The sequence below is a fragment of the Nicotiana attenuata genome, chromosome 6 (genome assembly GCF_001879085.1).
Source record: "Nicotiana attenuata strain UT chromosome 6, NIATTr2, whole genome shotgun sequence".
NCBI classification, from domain to species: Eukaryota; Viridiplantae; Streptophyta; class Magnoliopsida; order Solanales; family Solanaceae; genus Nicotiana; species Nicotiana attenuata.
The window spans coordinates 24,033,026-24,052,706 of record NC_031994.1 but is presented as its reverse complement, the minus strand read 5'-3'; positions in this window follow the sequence as shown (position 1 = coordinate 24,052,706).

The window sequence follows — 19,681 nt, the reverse complement described above, 5'->3', positions numbered from 1 at the left end:
ATTGACAGACAGATAAGGTACAGTAAATAAATAAAAGCTCGCCCCTCGGCACAGTATCACCACATCCGCCCCTCGGGCAACATCTCAGAACAATAACAGCCCCTCGGGCTCAATCTAACATCACATTGGGTACCCGCGCTCACTGGGGGTGTGCAGACTCCTAGAGGGGCCCCTTACGGCCCAAGCGCAATAACAAGCCATCTCGTGGCATCAAAACTAGGCCCTCGGCCTCATATCAATCAAGCCACCTCGTGGCGTACATATCTCAGGCCCTCGGCCTCAAATCAATATCAGTGTCTCCTCACAACATAGGCCCTCGGCCTTACTCAGTCAAAAATACTCGCAAGCCCCTCGGGCAATAGTAAAACAGTGTTTCTCAGCCCAAAACATCATTTAAAATATCATTTTAAGTCTCAAAACTGAGTAAAAATGGCTGAGTAGTAAAACAGTGGAAAATAACGTGACTGAGTTCAAGCAGTAAGTCAAAACAGTGAGGAAATATAAATGAAAAGCCCCGAAGGGTATATGTCATTCAGCCCAAATCATAGCGATAACAAATAAGTTACAATCAATTACGCGGTAAAATCATCAACCGGGACGGACCTAGTAACAATCCCCAATAGTGTACGACTCCACGCTCGTCAACAAGCGTGTGTCTCACCTCAACATAGCACTACGATGTGCAATTCGGGGTTTCAAACCCTCAGGACATCATTTACAATCATTACTCACCTCGAACCAGCTAAATCTCTAGCTCGCGACGCCTTTGCCCTTCGAATTGGCCTCCACGCGCGTCGAATCTATCCAAAATGAGAACGAGGACGTCAAAATATGCTAAGGGAACAAAGCCCAAGCGAAAACAATCGAAAAATACAAAAAATCCCGAAATTAGCAAAACCCGAGCGCCGGGCCCACTTCTCGAAACTTAGAAATTTTTACACCAATGGATTCCTTATCTCCCCACGAGTTCATACATATCAAAAATGATCAAGCAATCCGTACAAGTGGGCAAGTTAGCGAATATCTTGCAATACTTGACATAACACGAATACAACGATATAAATTGAAGACAAGGGAAACAAAAGCTCAAGTTGTTTCAATACATTCCAGCAAGTAAAAAATTTACAACTTCAAGTTTATACACAAACCTTGGTGTTTTACCACAAAACAGTTCAACCATAACTTGAGGACGTTCGAATCGTCTACGCCATAGACCAACCAAATTTGTCCACTTCCTCAAACACATTCCCTTAGATTTTACTAGGGTATATATACCTTAAATACAGAATCTAATATCTATATAAGTTCAATGATTTCAACATGTAATGGTTAAAATCACCCTAAATTTTTGAAACAAAAATTCTGAACAGTAACACCATTCTGTATTGTTACTCAGTTTTGAATATGTAAGCGGACAAACTAGAATGTGTGGTCATTAAGAAAGTTGTAGATATATGTCTTAGGGTTTCAGAAAATATTGAATCAGCCACATATCAGTTTCATACAACAAGTTATGCTCAAAGTACTAACAGTAGGACATGGAGGGTTTGTAAACTGAAAATCTGGGCAGCACCTACTCTGTACTTCATCACCTTTTTCGGGTTAATACATGAAAAACTAGGTTTTGGAGCCTAAACAAAAGTTATAGATCTGTGAAATAGCTTTCCAGGAACGTTTGGTTCACATATAAAAGGAGGTTTACACAAAGAGATATGCTAAAACAGAAGGTTTACATAAAGGGGATTTCTTATTTCTAATCTATTTTAACTCACGCGCTAAGATTTGGATTGGTTCTTCTTCATATGTCAAATCAGGATTGACCTCAATAAATTCAATAGGAATAACATGAGATGAATCTGAGTGGTATCTTCTAAGCATAGAAACATAGAAGACGTTACGGATCTTGTCTAACTCTGGTGGAAGAGCTAGTTTATAAGCAACTGGCCCACCTTTCTCAAGCACTTCATATGGTCCAATAAATCGAGGACTAATTTTACCTTTTTGGGAAAATCTCATATTCTTCTTCCATGGAGAAATATTTAAAAATACCTTATCGTTCACTTGATACTCAATTTCACCCTCTTAAGATCAGCATAAGATTTTGCCTATCTGACGCAATTTTTAAACAATCCTTGATCTTTTCCCTTATCTTCAGTTTGTTGCACAATCTCAGGACCCACTAATTTCCTTTCACCAAACTCGTTCCAACAAAGAGGAGTTCTACATTTTTTCCATATAAAGCATCATAAAGAGGCATAAATATACTTGATTGGTAGCTATTATTGTAAGCAAATTCTATCAGGGCTAAGTGTTTGTCCCAACTACCCTCAAACTCAATAATGCAGGCTCGAAGCATATCCTCCAAGATTTGTATTACCCTCTTAGACTGGCCGTCTGTCTGAGGATGGAAAGAAGTACTAAAGTTCAATCTAGTGTCCAAAGCTTCTTGAAAACTAGTCCAAAATCTTGAGATAAACCTCGGGTCCCGGTCAGATACAATAGAAACAGGAACCCCATACAGCCTCACAATCTCATTAACATACAATCTGCTAAATGTTCAAGTGTGTAGTCCATTCTGATTGCCAAGAAATGAGCACTCTTGGTTAGTCTATCACCTATAACCAAATTGCATCATGATTTCTTTGAGTGCGTAGAAGCCTAGAAACAAAGTCTATCATTATTCTCTCCCATTTCTACTCTGGTATAGACAAGGGTTGTAGCAAACCAGCCGGAACTTGATGCTTGATCTTTATTTGTTGACAAATTAAGCATTTAGAGATGAACTCTGCAATTTATTTCTTCATATATTTCCACCAGTAGTGTTCTTTGATGGTTTGGTACATTTTAGTGCCTCCAGAATGCATTGCATATGGTGAAGTATGTGCTTCGTTTAGAATTTCTTTCTCAATTTATCATATTTAGAAACACATAACCTATTTTGATAAAATAGGACCCCATCCTCCCTCAATTTAAAATCAAGTTTTTCTCCATTTGGAACTTCTTTGATCAGTTTCACAAGCTTTTCATCCAACTTTTGTGCTTCTTTTATCTATTCAAGTAGAATTGGCTTGACTTGCAAACTAGCAATAATAGAACCATCAGCTTTAAATGCAAGACAAGCATTCATGGCTCTCAATTCAAGAAACAAAGACAAAGGATTTAGAGATAAACCAGCAAAGGATTTGTGACTTAGAGCATCGGCAACAGCATTGGCTTTACCCGAATGATAGTCATTTGTGCAGTCATAATCTTGGATAAGCTCATGCCATGTACGTTGTCTCAAATTCAACTCGTTCAGTGTACCCAAGTACTTCAAACTCTTATGATCAGTGAATAAATGACACTTTTCTCAATACAATTAATGTCTCCAAATTTTCAAAGCGAACACTATGGCAGTAAGCTCAAAGTCGTGAGTAGGACAATTCAACTCATGTTGTTTCAATTTTCGAGAGTCATACGCAACCACTTTCCCTTCTTGCATCAAAACACAGCTCAAACCATGATGAGAAGCATCACTATCTATCACATACTCTTTCCCTTCAGTTGGTAGAGTAAGTATAGGAGCTTTAGTCAATAAAGATTTGAGCTTTTCAAAGCTCTCTTGGCATTTGTCATCCCACACGAACTTGACGTCCTTCCTCAAAAGTTTAGTCAAAGGAGAGGCTATAATGGAGAAGCCTTTGACAAACCTTCTATAGTATCCCGCTATGCCCAAGAAACTTCTTATTTTAGGTGGACTTTTGGGCGGTTTCCATTCAACAATATCTTGAATCTTACTAGGATCAACTTTCACACCTTCAGCTGACACAACATGCCCCAGAAAAGCCACTTCACTAAGCAAAAATTCACATTTGGAAAGCTTGGCAAAGAGCTTTTTCTCCTCCAAAATTTGCAAAACAATCCGAAGATGTTTATCATGATCTTCACTATTCTTAGAATATATTAAAATATCATCAATAAATACCACCATAAATTGATCAAGATAAGGCTTGAATACACAATTCATTAGATCCATGAACACTGCAGGAGCATTTTTCAACCCAAATCGTATCACTAAAAATTCATAATGATCATACCGAGTCCTAAAAGTAGTTTTAGGAACATCTTGCTCACTTACTCGCACTTGGTAATACCCAGACCTCAAGTTAATTTTTGAGAACAACCAAGCACCCTTTAGCTGGTCAAATAAATCATCGATCCTAGGCAATGGATATTTATTCTTAATTTTTACCTTATTCAATTGCCAGTAATCAAATACAAAGCCGAAGAGAGCAATCTTTCTTTTTCACAAATAAAACAGGAACTCCCCAAAGAGAAACACTTGGGCGAATAAAACTCTTCTCAAGAAGTTCTTGCAATTGAATTTTCAACTCCTTCAATGCTGTTGGAGCCATTCGGTTAGGAGTTATAGAAATAGGAGTAGTTCCTGGAATAACCTCTATAGGAAATTCAACTTCGCTTTCCAAGGGCAACCCAGGAAGATTGGAAAGGCATTTCAATCAAATCAACAGGGAAGACTAGATTTTAAATCACGAAAGGATAGCCTCGAAAGATCTTATTACAAACAACCTGATTACCCAAAGGACTTTTGACAAGCACACCACAATCAAGTCTCACAGATTTCACATTTTCAGGAAAAACAAGTGATGAGCAAACATAGGAATGTGTAGAACCAGGATAATAGTGTAACAACACATAAGCCAAATAAGTAAAATTTACCAACAACAACGTCTGCCCCATCTTGGTCATTCCTTTGTCTCATAGCATAAGCTCGTATTGTAACTCTTGACCCACTAACTTGATTAGCTCCACCTGCACATGTTGTTTGGGTATTTCTAGATCTTGTACCTCTATTCCCTTGGGAAAGAGAGGTAGTAGGTTTCTGAACTAAACCTTCAGTACGCGGAGAAGAGATAGGGTTAGGATTAGGACAATCCTTCACTTTGTGATCGAAGCTCCCACAATTAAAACAAGCACCAGAAGCTCTCTTGCAAGTACCATTGTGATTCTTCCCACATTGTGCACACGTGGGTATGTGAGTCTTGTCTTGTCCATAATCTGGAGTGCTACCAGTAGAAATATTTGATCTATTATGATTACGTTGAGCTGAAATGTGGACACTACCAGTCTTGGAATTATCAAACTTCCCCCTTTTGACGGGACCGCCATAATCAAAATTAGCTTTTCTGAACTTGTTTTCATTTCTACTAGATTGTTCCTTGTCAATTCTTTCCCAAATAAGAGCAGCTGTGACTAGTTTGGAAAAAAATTTATGTTGCAGGACCGCCACACACTTTCGGATGGAATCATTCAAACCATCTTCAAATCGCCAGCACTTATCCTTTTCATCATCGATAATACCTCCAGCATAAGGAGAAAGCCTAAGAAACTTTTGTTGATATTTAGCGATAGACATCCCCCTTTGCTTTAAATCCAGAAACTCATTTTTCTTCGCATCATAATAAGTAGGTGGGACATACTTCATGCGGAATTCTTTGACAAAAACATCCCAAGTAAGCACCAGAGGTTTTGCTTTGGCATTTGGTACACATACCCACCAGTCATAAGCATCCGTTTCTAACAGTGAGATGGCATACTTAAATTTGGCAACTTTCGAACACTCTAATTGCTCAAATACTCATTCTATGCGCTCAAGCCATTGTTCATCATCAGTAGGATAAAAAGTGCCTTCAAACTCAACTCCACCCATTTTTCTCTTTTTCTCATTTTCTCAAAGTTCATTTCATTATGGTCGGACATTTTTCCAGTCAAGTGACGAAAGAAATAAGCCATTTGTTGAAAAGGAGAACCAACAAAATGAGCACTATGACTCATATGAGAATGTGGCCCAACTCTTGCATCCTGGTTATTTTCCATTTCCAATCCACTAGTACGAGGAAAATTAAGATCAGAAAAATGTTCTCTAACCCCTTCCTGTAAATGAGGTTGGGCATAAGAGTTATCTGAACCCTCATGAGCGGCTTCCATAGGTCTATTGAAAGAAGAGACCATAACTTAATTCCTACATAAAGGAAATCACATTGCATTAGGGACATGTACATGATGCATATGCACAATACACGCAACAAAGCATGTTAAAAAGAAACAAGTACACTAACAAGTCACAACAATAGTCCTAGAATCAAAAACCTATAGCTCTGATACCAATACTTGTAACAACCCTTTTGGGAGGGTGCTACTTACGAAACAAAGCTAATTTACTCCTTACAACATTAAGAAGATATTAATCTAAAAAGACATTCATACTAATTTAATAGCGGAAATAGGCCTAAACGATAAAGGTTCAAAGTGTAATATTTTTTATTTTGAAAATACACTTCGTAAAATTTCTTAAATGAAATGCAATGTCAAGGTATAAAGATAATGTGATACAAACCCTCTTGAATACTCAACACATTAAAGTAATTTCCTAACGAAATTATACTTTCCGTTCAACATCACTGCAAGTCCATATTGTACATGAATTTCAAATTATCAAGTATAAAAGAAAAACTAGTCTTCTCTTTTGTACATATTTACAAAGACAAAGTGTAAATTTAGTATATTACAAGACTTGGGTTATTAGCACACCCTAAAATAGCAAAACAAGTCACCAAATTCAAGTTACAAGCTTATGGTCATGAGATCCAACAAAGCCTCCAAAATTACATACATAAGTGACATATAGATCATGTACAAGTCCCAAAACTATACAAAACCTAAGTGAATATCTCTTCTCGCACATTACCTACGATAGAAAATAACTATCGCTAAGCATAAATTTAGTGGTGTATAAAATTTAGGCTTGGAGCCATTAAATTCTCCAATTTCCCATTTCAGTCATTGGTAGCTCAAATGAAACATAAATTTAAAGCAAGTATATAAAAATTATCGAATATCAAATCTTGAAGTGTTTCCAAATATTAATAACAATGCTCAAGATTCAAGTGTTAAGAAAGTGTATACTATCTAATGTATTTCATAGCAGTTTATCAAAATGATATTAAGTGTTAAACATAGCAACACCATGACTTCTTTGTACATAGTAACACAATCTAAAGTAGGCAATTTTCCTATATTGTCAAATTCACGTTTAGGAAGTGCGAAGTAAAATCTATCCTTATTATAAAGATGGTCAATTGAGAATGCAAATATTAGTATAAAAACTTTGGGGTGTTACAAATGAGCTGGCTACAACTAGCACAATCTAACCAACTACTAACTGACTAATAAGGAGACTAAATTACATAATTAATCTCAACAGTATTTATTTTCCTAAATTATATGTTGAGATTGTCAAGAGCTTTCACTTGGATGTGAAAGACTTTGAGTTTCATCGCGTAATGGATATTCGAGATCGAAGTGCTAATTTGTTATCTTTTTTTTAACATAAAAGTAGATACTTATATTACTTAAACATATTACAATAGGAGGACATAGTCTTTAGGGCATTACTATTGCCCATACTTGCTAAGTAAGTGCAAACATCAGTAGAGATAATTTTAATACTATTACAAAGTTCATGCTTGATCTTTAGTACTTCTTGTTCAGCAAACAGAGGCGGACAAGCATGATAAACACATTTGTTACTGAGAGGATGCTTCATTGCTTCTTTAGCCATTAGATGTGCCACTTCATTTCCTTCCCTAATATTATGCTTCTGGATTGGGAGCTTCAGTTGGTGTATTAACCATCTGCATTCAAAAATAATATTGAGAAAATTAGTACAATCTTCATGCATGAGTTTAATTATGTCAGTGCCATCAGTTTTAATTTCCATATTTGCAGGATTAAAATCCTTTACAATTTTTAGTCCTTCAAGCAGGGCCAATAATTCTGCATGAATTGGAGAGGAGGCATGTATTGCTTTATGGTAACACATGATCCAATCTCCATTGCTGTTACGGAATGATCCACTAATTCCTGTTGCATTGTTATTAGAAGAGAAAGCTCCATCACAGTTTAGTCTAATAACATTCTTAGGAAGTTTATACCACTTGATCTCAATTGGAACTTTTTTGGTAGTGAAAGGGTTTCTTTCTGTGAAAAAGATATATTCCCATGCAAAGTGCATGGGCTTTTTTACGTCCAAAGAACAACTTAGGTTATTTAAGTTATTTTTATTTCTGTTTTTCCAAATTTCCCATATGCAGAATGGGAAGAGAGTTTCCCAACAAATATTGTGGGAATTTTGGTTGATGAAGGAATCACGAAGGTCCCTGAGCCAGTTAACATCGCCAGTAGTATTATGATAGTTGATACCCATGGATTTCCAGAATTGGCGGGTGGAAGTGTAGTGTAAGAAGATGTGTTGGATGTTTTCAATGCCTATTCTGCATGTGGTGCATGTGGCATCAATGTTCATACCAATTTTATTTAGGTAGGCTCTACAAGGGATACGATTATGAGAGCATTTCCAAAGAAAGATTATAATTTTATTAGGACAACAAAGGTCTCATATCCATTTAAAGGAGTTGGAAGAAGGATTAGGATTAGTGAGGAGATTATAGCAAGACTTTGTAGAGAAGATACCATTTGAGCTTAGTGTCCAGCTAAATTCATCAATTTTGGAATTATTAGAAGGTGTTGGAGTAATACTAATATTATGGATCACCTCAGGAGGTAATTCAAAGGATATTGCCTTTCAGTCCCAATTATTGTCCTTGATTAAGCAACCTAGAGAAAGTTCACTCTCATTCTTGCTGTGGGGGCCCTCAATAGAGCTTCTTAGGGAGGATGAATTATAAATCCAATTGTTATACCAAATATTCAAATGAGAATTATTAGAGGGGTGCCAAAGAATTCCTTTGTTGCATATTTTCCATCCCTGGAGAATAGATTTCCGGATGAAGGAAGTATTAGTAATTGACTTTGATTGAGCATATTTGGACATGATGAGGTGAAATCATGGAGTGGAAGGGTTTTTTAAAATTCTCCATACAAGGCCTAAAGGAGAACCAAATTTTTCTTTTTTACCTGATGAATACCCAAACCACCCTTCTTTTTCCCCTTAGTAGTAGTATCCCATCTAATTAGATGAAGTTTTTTAGTAGTACTTGTAGAGACCCAGATAAAATTTCTTTGTTTTTTATGAATGGATTTTAAAATTTTAGGTGGAAGAAGGGTGTATTGCATTAAGTGTGAGGGGAGTGCCCCTAGAGTACTAGTTGTTAGGCTGGTACGACCAGCCATGTTAAGAAAGGAACATTTCCAGTGAGATAGTCTAGAATGTAACTTGTCCAAGATGAATTGGAAGTCTTTGGTTTTAGGATATTTACTAAGGATTGGAAAACCAAGTGTCATGACCCAAATCCCGCTCCGGTCGTGATGGCGCCTCTCGTGAAGACAAGGCCAGCCAACCAACCCATATCGCCTTTTCAAAAAAAATAATTAAACATTAATAAACAGTTAAAAATATGCTTTAATGACATAATTAGCGGAAGTACAACCTGACACGGCCCAAACCGGGTGTCACAAGTCACGAGCATCTATTAGAGTGTGAATACAGTTCTACAAGGTCTAAAAATTACACGGAACAGGAATAAAGAACATAAGAGAGAGAGAAGATGTGCTGCAAACGCTGGCAGTCACCTCGCTAAACTCCTATAGCTCTGCCTCCAATCAGCCAAAACCCGCTACCGGGTGAATAAATACCTGCATCTGCACAAGAGGTGCGGGGAGTAAAGTGAGTACTCCAACTCAGTGAGTAATAAAGGTAAATAACAACTGAGCAGTAAGAAATCACGTAAAGCAACCAACATGCTGTATAGAAGCAGTGTACAATTCTTTGAGAAAGCAGTGAAGCTGTGAAATCCTTAGAAATATCTTGGCTCAGTTTAAATATCTTTTGAAAATGATCCTTTCAACAGTTACGAAATGATTTCAAAATAGTTAGTGCCGATAAGCACAGAAGATCCGCCCCTCGGGCACAAATACCACAGTATAACAGGTAAAAAGGCAAGTAAATATGCAAGATGAGCAAAATAAAAGTTCGCCCCATGGGCAATATCTCAAAATAGTACAAGCCCATCGGGCTCACTCTCAGAACACTCTCAGCCCCTCGGGCTCTCTCTCTCAGATCACTTTCATAATAGTATCATATAGTATCCGCTGCGGAGTGCAGCCCGATCCACATCTCACTGCGGCGTGCAGCCCGATCCATATATCGCTGCGGCGTGCAGCCCGATCCATATATCGTCGACGGCGCTTACTGGGGGTGTGCAGACTCCGGGAGGGGCCCCTTACGGCCCAAGCGCAATATCAAGCCACCTCGTGGCATCATTACTCGGCACTCGGCCTCACATCACTCGGCACTCGGACTCACATCACTCAAGCCACCTCGTGGCATATAAATGTATCTCAGGCCCTTGGCCTCATATCACTCAGCATATCCTCACATATGGCCCTCGGCCTCACTCAGTCCGAAAATCATCACAAGCCCCTCGGGCATTAGTAAAACAGTAGTTCTCAGCCCAAAACATCATTTAGAAATATCATTTGAGTTGCAAATCTGAGTAAAAGTGGCTGAGTTTGTAAAACAGTAGATATCAACAGGACTGAGTTCAAGTAATATGTCAAAACAGTGAGGAAACAGTCATTAAAATCCCCGAAGGGTTCAAATAATTGGCACGAAACCCAAATATGGCAATCAGCCCAAATCATGACAATAACAAATAAGTTTCAGTCAAATATGCGGTAAAATCATCAATTGGGACGGACCAAGTCACAATCCCCAGTAGTAAAGGACCACACGCTCATCATCCAGCGTGTGTCTCACCTCAATAAAGCACTACGATGTGCAATCCGGGGTTTCAAACCCTCAGAATATCATTTACAATCATTACTCACCTCGATCCGGTCCAAACTCTAGCCCGCGATGCCTCGCCCGCATGAATCGACCTCCGGATGCTCCAAATCTAGCCACAATCAGTACATAATCATTAAAATATGCTAAGGGAGCGAAGCCACTCGAAAATATCCAATTTAGCATCAAAATCCAGAAATTGCTCAAACCCGGCCCCCGGGCCCACGCTTAGGAATTCGACGAAACTCACAAAATCCGACAACCCATTCAACCACGAGTCCAACCATACCAAAATTACTAACTTCCAATAACAATTCGGCATTCAAATCTTATTTTCAAATCCCTAGGTCCAAATCCCCAATTTACACCTCAAAAACATGTAATCTAGTCGGATTATTCGATGATAATTCAATATTATGGAGTAGAAATGATCACAAGTGACTTACCTCAAGATTTTCCATGATTTCTTGCTCAAAAATCGCCCCAAGCCGTGTTCTTTCACCAAAAAAAGGTCAAAATGAGCAGAAAAATGCAACAGCTTTAATAAACCTATTCTGGTCGCTAAAAGACCCATTCCCGTCGCTAAAAGTGACAAATCTGGTCGCTAAAGGTGCGCACCAGATCCTGCGGCACCAGCAATATTTATTTTCACTAAAAAGGCTCTAACTCCACCATACGAACTCGGAATTCGATGATTCTTGTTCCTATGAGTCACAAATAATGATACGAACATAGTCCTTCAATAGAAACTCAATTCGGAGCTCGTTTGCTCAGTGCGATATCCATTTCGCTCGTTAAACAATTAACTCATGATTCGCGTCAAAAACCCAATCGCGACTTGATGAAATTAGACCAAACTTTACAGATCACTCCTATAATTCATTATCAAAATTCCGGAAGTCTCAAAATCAAATTTCGATCTCTAGAACTAAAAATGGACCTTTGGATCATTACATGCTTATAATCAAAACGCCAAAATCTTCCAAAAACTCTTCCAAAACATATCCGAGCCTCATGGGACCCCGACCAAACATGCCAACACACCCCATAACATAATTCAAATTTGTTCCAACCTTCGGAACGCTCAAAACAACATCAAAATATCAAATCACCCTCGGATTCAAGCTTAAGAATTCCAAAACTTCCGAAATCCGAATTCGATCAAAAAGTCTATCAAGCCTCGTCCGAATGACCTGAAATTTTGCACACACATCCCAAATGACATAACGAAGCTACAGCAACTCTCGGNAAAACATCATTTAAAATATCATTTTAAGTCTCAAAACTGAGTAAAAATGGCTGAGTAGTAAAACAGTGGAAAATAACGTGACTGAGTTCAAGCAGTAAGTCAAAACAGTGAGGAAATATAAATGAAAAGCCCCGAAGGGTATATGTCATTCAGCCCAAATCATAGCGATAACAAATAAGTTACAATCAATTACGCGGTAAAATCATCAACCAGGACGGACCTAGTCACAATCCCCAATAGTGTACGACTCCACGCTCGTCAACAAGCGTGTGTCTCACCTCAACATAGGACTACGATGTGCAATCCGGGGTTTCAAACCCTCAGGACCTCATTTACAATCATTACTCACCTCGAACCGGCTAAATCTCTAGCTCGCGACGCCTTTGCCCTTCAAATTGGCCTCCACGCGCGTCGAATCTACCCAAAATGAGAACGAGGACGTCAAAATATGCTAAGGGAACAAAACCCAAGCGAAAACAATCAAAAAATACCAAAAATCCCGAAATTAGCAAAATCCGAGCCCCGGGCCCACTTCTCGAAACTCAGAAATTTTTACACCAACGGATTCATTATCTCCCCACGAGTTCATACATATTAAAAATACTAAAATCGGAGTCCAAATAACCCCTCAAATTCCCATTTAAAGGCTTCTTAAACTCAAGCTCTAATCCTCCATTTTTTGCCATTTAGTTCCTTTAATTACAGCCCTAAATTCATGAAATACTACCATAGAATTGTGTTCTAGGTCCAACATCCTTACCTTAACGAAGTCCCATTGATTCCTCTCTTCAAAATTGCCCAAAGCTCCCAATTCCGAGTTTAAAAATGGTTAAACCGTTCAAAAATCGCGAAAGAAGAAATATATATACATTCTGCCTAGGCTTTTCCGCATCTGCGGTCCAAAACCCGCTTCTGCGGTACCGCATATGCGGTCAACCCATTTGCTTCTGCAAAAATTCATTAAAGCCGGCCTCTGCCGCATCTGCGATCCATCTACCGCATTTGCGGTTCCGCAGATGCGGCTCCCATAACCGCATTTGCGGATTCCTGATAATCCCCTCCAGAACCGCTTCTGCGGCCTCTCCCTCGCACATGCGGCGCCGCACCTGCGGCCCCCAAATCGCAGGTGCAAAAACACCAGAAGCAACAAATTTGCTGTAATCTCTCAAGTCTCAAATCTTCCCGTTAACCATCCGAATTCACCCCGAGGCCCCTGGGACCTCAACCAAAAGCACCAACATATCCTAATACCTTATTCAAACTTGTTCCAATCATCAAAAAAACATCAAACAACATTAATTCAACCAAAACACCTCGGATTCAAGCCTAAGTTTCTAAAAACTTCCAAATTCCGCTTTTGATCAAAAACCCAACCAAATCACGCCCGAATAACCTGAAATTTTGCACACACATCCCAAATCACATAACGAAGCTATTGCGACTCTCGGAATTCCATTCCGACCCCTATATCAAAATCTCGCCTACCAACCGGAAATCGCCAANTCTTATTTTCAAATCCCTAGGTCCAAATCCCCAATTTACACCTCAAAAACATGTAATCTAGTCGGATTATTCGATGATAATTCAATATTATGGAGTAGAAATGATCACAAGTGACTTACCTCAAGATTTTCCATGATTTCTTGCTCAAAAATCGCCCCAAGTCGTGTTCTTTCACCAAAAAAAATGTCAAAATGAGCAGAAAAACGCAACAGCTTTAATAAACCTCTTCTGGTCGCTAAAAGACCCATTCCCGTCGCTAAAAGTAACAAATCTGGTCGCTAAAGGTGCGGACCAGATCCTGCTGCACCAGCAATATTTATTTTCACTAAAAAGGCTCTAACTCCACCATACGAACTCGGAATTCGATGATTCTTGTTCCTATGAGTCACAAATAATGATACGAACATAGTCCTTCAATCGAAACTCAATTCGGAGCTTGTTTTCTCAGTGCGATATCCATTTCGCTCGTTAAACAATTAACTCATGATTCGCGTCAAAAACCCAATCGCGACTTCATAAAATTAGACCGAACTTTCCAGATCACTCCTATAATTCATTATCAAAATTCTGGAAGTCTCAAAATCAAATTTCATTCTCTAGAACTAAAAATGGACATTTGGATCATTACATGCTTATAATCAAAACGCCAAAATCTTCCAAAAACTCTTCCAAAACATATCCGAGCCTCATGGGACCCCGACCAAACATGCCAACACACCCCATAACATAATTCAAATTTGTTCCAACCTTCGAAACGCTCAAAACAACATCAAAACATCAAGTCACCCTCGGATTCAAGGCTAAGAATTCCAAAAACTTCCGAAATCCGAATTCGATCAAAAAGTCTATCAAACCTCATCCGAATGACCTGAAATTTTGCACACACATCCCAAATGACATAACAAAACTATAGCAACTCTCGGAATTCCATTCCAACCCCCGGATCAAAATCTCACCTATCAACCGAAAAACGCTGAAATCTCAATTTCGCCAATTCAAGCCCAAACCTTCCACGGACTTCCAAAATGCATTCCGATCATGCTCCTAAGTCCCAAATCACCTAACGGAGCTAACCAAATCATAAAAATTCCGATCCGAGATCATATACAATTAAGTCAAATCTGGTCAAACCTTTCAAATTTAAAGCTACAACTGAGAACTGTTCTTTCAAATTCATTCCGATTTCCGTGAAAACCAAAACCAACAATTTACATCAGTCATAATCCATCACACGGGGCAAGTCCTGCCCGAGAACTGGCGATCAAGGTGCCAAAGCTCAAAACGACCGGTCGGGTCGTTACACCAAGGTATTTACCAAACTCATTGGTGGATTTAACGCCAAAAAGAGATGTTAGGAAGTTTGAATGATCTTTTGAGAAACTTGTCGGAATGCCAATTCTGGACTTAGGTTTGTTTATGGCTATACCAGATTCCATAGTGAAAAATTCCATGCATCTTTTTATGTAAAGGCTAGTTTTCTTATTAGGTTTTCCCAGAAGAGTTAAGTCATCTGCGAAAAGAATGTGGGACAAAGAAGGTCCCCTATGGCCAGTTTGGATGGAATCCCAATTTCTAAGATCAACTTGGTGATTTTTTAGTCTAGAAAGTAATTCAATACATAATATGAAAATATAGGGGAGAGAGGATCTCCTTGACGAATACCCATGCTAGGTTGGAAAAAATTTGTTCTTGTCCCATTCACTAAAACACCTATTGAGCTAGTAGTAATACAATGCATAATGAGCCTAGTCTTCTTAGGAGGAAATTTGAAATAATGAAGGGTCTTGTGAACAAATGATCATTCTAGCCTATCGAAAGCCTTCTCTAGATCGAGTTTAATAAGCATATCAAAATTGATTTTTTTTAACGCCTAAGGATATTCATAATTTCCTGAATTATGATAGCATTATCACTAGTTCGTCTATTTATAATGAAGCTTGATTGCATAGGACTAATAAGGTGGGGTAGGAAAGGCTTCATTCTATTAGCGATTATTTTAGTGATAACTTTGTAGGCAGTATTGCACAATCCAATAGGTCTAAAAATTTTAAGATTGTTTGCATTAGGGAATTTGGTTATGAGACATAAGTAAGTATCATTAATGCCACTAGGTAAAGATTGAGAGGTGAAAACTTGGTGGCAATAAGAAGTGAAAGAGTTTCCTATTAGGTGCCAATATTTTTGATAGAAAAAAAAAGGATGGATGCCATCCGGACCCGGTGCTTTAAAAGGTTTGAAAGAAAAAATAGCCTTAGTGATTTCTATATTGGTAAGAAGATACTATAGGCAGCTTAGATCAGGCTTATTGACATTTGATGGATCAGAAATAGACTTTTTTATTGGGAAAGCAATCTTGGCAGTTTGAAAGGCTTCTCTAAAGAAGCAAAGTGTGTGATCTATTATTTGCTTTGGGTCAGAGATCCATTCTCCATTATCTTTGGTGAAGTACATAATGGCATTACGACATTTACGGTTGGAAGCCATAATGTGAAAAAAATTTGTATTGGCATCACCTTCATTTAGCCAATTGCTCCTAGACCTTAACTTCTAAAAGTCATGCTCCATTTGAAGAATATTGTTATATTCTAGTTGGAGTTTGGACTCAAGGTTTTGAAGGAAGTGACTGCTTTGGTGATGAGGGGAAGATTGGTACCATTTAGTCTAGCCAGTATTTGCCTCTTTTTTTTAAAAATATCCCCAAACCTAGTATTTTTCATATTTATAACCTCATTAGTAAAGAATTTTTGGGCATCAACTAAGTCTTTCCCTAACCAACATTGTTTGACAATATTGATGAAGTCCGGATGCCTACACCAAATTGTTTCCAAACGAAAAGGTTTATTTCTACTGTCCCATTCCTAGGGGTTAGATTAATGAGTAGGGGATTATGATCGGAATGAGTTTTTGGAAGATTAATCACCACAGCCTTAGGATATAGAGAAATCCAATCTTTGTTGACAAAGATTCTATCTAGTCGTTCCATAATCAAACCCTTTGATTTTTTTCTATGGTTAGACCATGTGTACTTACAACCCTTGTAGCCTAAATCTAAAAGATTACAATGGTTAATACTATTCCAAATTGTTTTGCTACGTCTACGATTTATGGTTTACCTCCAAGCTTATCATTTGAAGTAAGGACATCATTGAAGTCACCCCCCCAGTAACCAAGGCCACTTAAAATTATTGCTAACTTTTTCTATGTTATTCCATATTTCAACACGTTTATAAAGCTTAGTACTAGCATAAATGGAAGAAAAAAGCCATGTAGTTTTTGAAGGGAGTACCTCAATCATGGCATGTATCTCTTGGTTGTTCCTAACAAAGTCATGCACCTTGACAACACTAGCATCCCATAAGAGCACAATGCCACCGGACTGACCTTCATTGGGAACCTCAATCATTTGGGAAAAATCAAAATCACTTAGAAGGGACATATGACTTTCCATTCTAGTTTCTAACGAAGTAACCATGCAAGGTCTATGGGTGTCCAATATCTCCCTAAAATTTTCATTGTTACCACCCCGGATGATCCAGATTATAATATTGGTAGGCCTATACATGTGTGCATGGTTGGTTGCTATCCCATTTTCCCTCTGGGTTTGAAGGACTGGATTCCTCTTTAATGATGGAACTAAGATCATTGCATGATTTCCCACCGTTGGGTCCTGAGGGGGCCTCACATCCATTGAGAATTTGTACAGTGCTGTTGGGCAGCTGAGTACATATCTCTTCTCTCGTTGGTCCCTGAAGAGATATACTTTTACCTCGTTGATTCTTGAAAATTCTAGGACTGGTCCTGATCCCAGTAGATTTACTTCTTCCGCGTCCTCCATTTCTATGTTTTCTAGTTCTGGTGCATTGGGAGGGACCTGAGCCTGAGGGATCATTTGAGGGATCTGAAGAGGTGCATGGGGATCTTGTGGGGGTGGGGGGTGGGCATGGTGTGGAGGTTGTGCATGGGGTGATGGCTGCATGTTGGAGTTGTTTTGTGGAGCTACAGTGTTGAATAGAGTTGTCCAAGGGATGAAGATGGGATTCATGTTGTTGATATCCCCTGGAAGGAAGAAGGGGAGATCGATTGGAACTTGCTGAGATTAGATTGGATTGAAGTGAGGGGGTAGACTCCAATGGTTCCTCATGGCTTGAGCTTGACTTAGGTTCAGGGATGGGGAAGAGCATGAAGGATGTTGTTCCACCACACATGATTGAAATAATTGTTCATAGCCATGTTCATCCCCTCCGAAAATAATTGTGCTAGGAAGTGGGAGTTTTGGAGCACAATGATCATTTCCTATCCATTGAGAACCATGCTAAATGTTATTGCATGGCCCACGAGGGCTTGTTCCACCCATGAAAGAGGTTGGTGATCTTGTGGTAGTGGTGGCTGGATAAAGAACGTTTGATTGCCCGCTGCTGGATTTGGTGGTAGAGGCGGGTTGGACATATTTAGGGCTCGTTGGCGCCTTAGTATTTGCACTAAACGATATCTTCTTCTCTGGGTTATTGGGATTCTTGGCATTGTCAAGAGGAGGGGTAGGGTTTATATGAATGCTAGGAGGGGAGCTATCTAGGTTTTGTTGTGAGTAGCCGAGTTAGAGAGACTGTCAATGATGATATCTGTAGAGATATATTTTAGGTTACTTGGAGCAGTGGTATTAAAAAGATTTGGCTTGGATTTTGTTAGGGAAACGTGGCTGGTTTCATTGACCATTTGGGGCTGGGAAGATAATTCTTTGTCCACGTGGTTAGAGAGTAGATGTGGAGAATTACTCTCTATGCAGGAAGGTAAGTCCTCATTAGTGAGGGGTTGGATAGTATTAGTGGATTTAGTATTTTTTGAGTGTGAAATATGATTGGATTTAGGGGGTGTTAGGCCATCATTAGTCGTAGAAGTGGAATTATTGGAATGCATGTGGTTTAATTGGTTTATTTTAGAGGCTGTCATATGGAAGTCCATTGGCTCATTGACTACCACATCAATAGCCATGCAAGAAGCGTCGATACTTCCTAGGCTATTTGGGCTTGCATTGGTGAAGTTAGACGGAGTTTCCAATGCATCAAATGTATTGTTTGTGGAAATGTTAGTTTTTTTTATTAGACTTTTCAGCATATAGAAAAGGAGTAATAATTTTCCCATTAAGATTAACATTTTGTAGGGGGGAGAAGGCTTACCTAGGGTGGGAAATAATGGAACCATTGTCTTACCAGAGTTGTACTGCTGCGTTTTTGGCTTGTACACATACCTTCTTTTCTTGGGGAAAGTAACAGTGTGCCACGCATCCTCTTTGGGCAGTAAAGATCCTTTTTGCATGCTAGAATTTGAAGTGTCTAATGCCTTGGATTGGCTAGTGACACTGCCCCTTCTGGAATGGAAGATTTGCTTCTTTGCTTGTATAGTTGCATGAGGCCATTCAATGCCCTAATCTGCCACAATTTTTGCATAGGAAATTCACCCCTTCATAGTGAATTTCCTGTTTATGTTGTCCAATGAAAATGGATGGTGTAACAAGGACCTCCAATGGGACTTCTATACATAGCCTAGCATAACGACCCCTTAGAGTGGAAGAAGTGCATGCATCAATCTTTAGTAGCTTGCCAATCTTGTTGCCAACTTTTTTGAGTATCTGACCATCATAAAATTCTGTTGGCGATTGTGGTAAGCGTATCCATATAGCAGCTAGTGACATTTTAGCTTTTAAGGCAATAAAATTGGGCACCCATTTTTGAACAGATAGGAAATTACCAAAAATGAACCAGGGGCCATTGTGGAGGACTTGAGAATGCTATCTTCATTGCTAAATTTTGTAATATAATAATCTGACCCTAGATCAATCAGTGGAAAGATTTTCTTTAGTTTCCACAAGTCTTGAATTTTCCTTTTGAGTAATTGGTGTTGAATTCTCATTCGTTGTAGTTTTATAATCGTTGAGTACTTCCAGGGAGAGTAAATACGTTGGAGATCTTCTGGAGATAGTTGAATTAGGTGATCATCATTTGAGTGATGGATTGTGTTTTCTAAGCCATTAGGGGGAGATGGATGAGATTGGTCGTGTGAATCAATGATCATGTTGATCTGACCATTTCATATTCCATCGATTCATTTGTCCTTGAAACTAGGGTTGG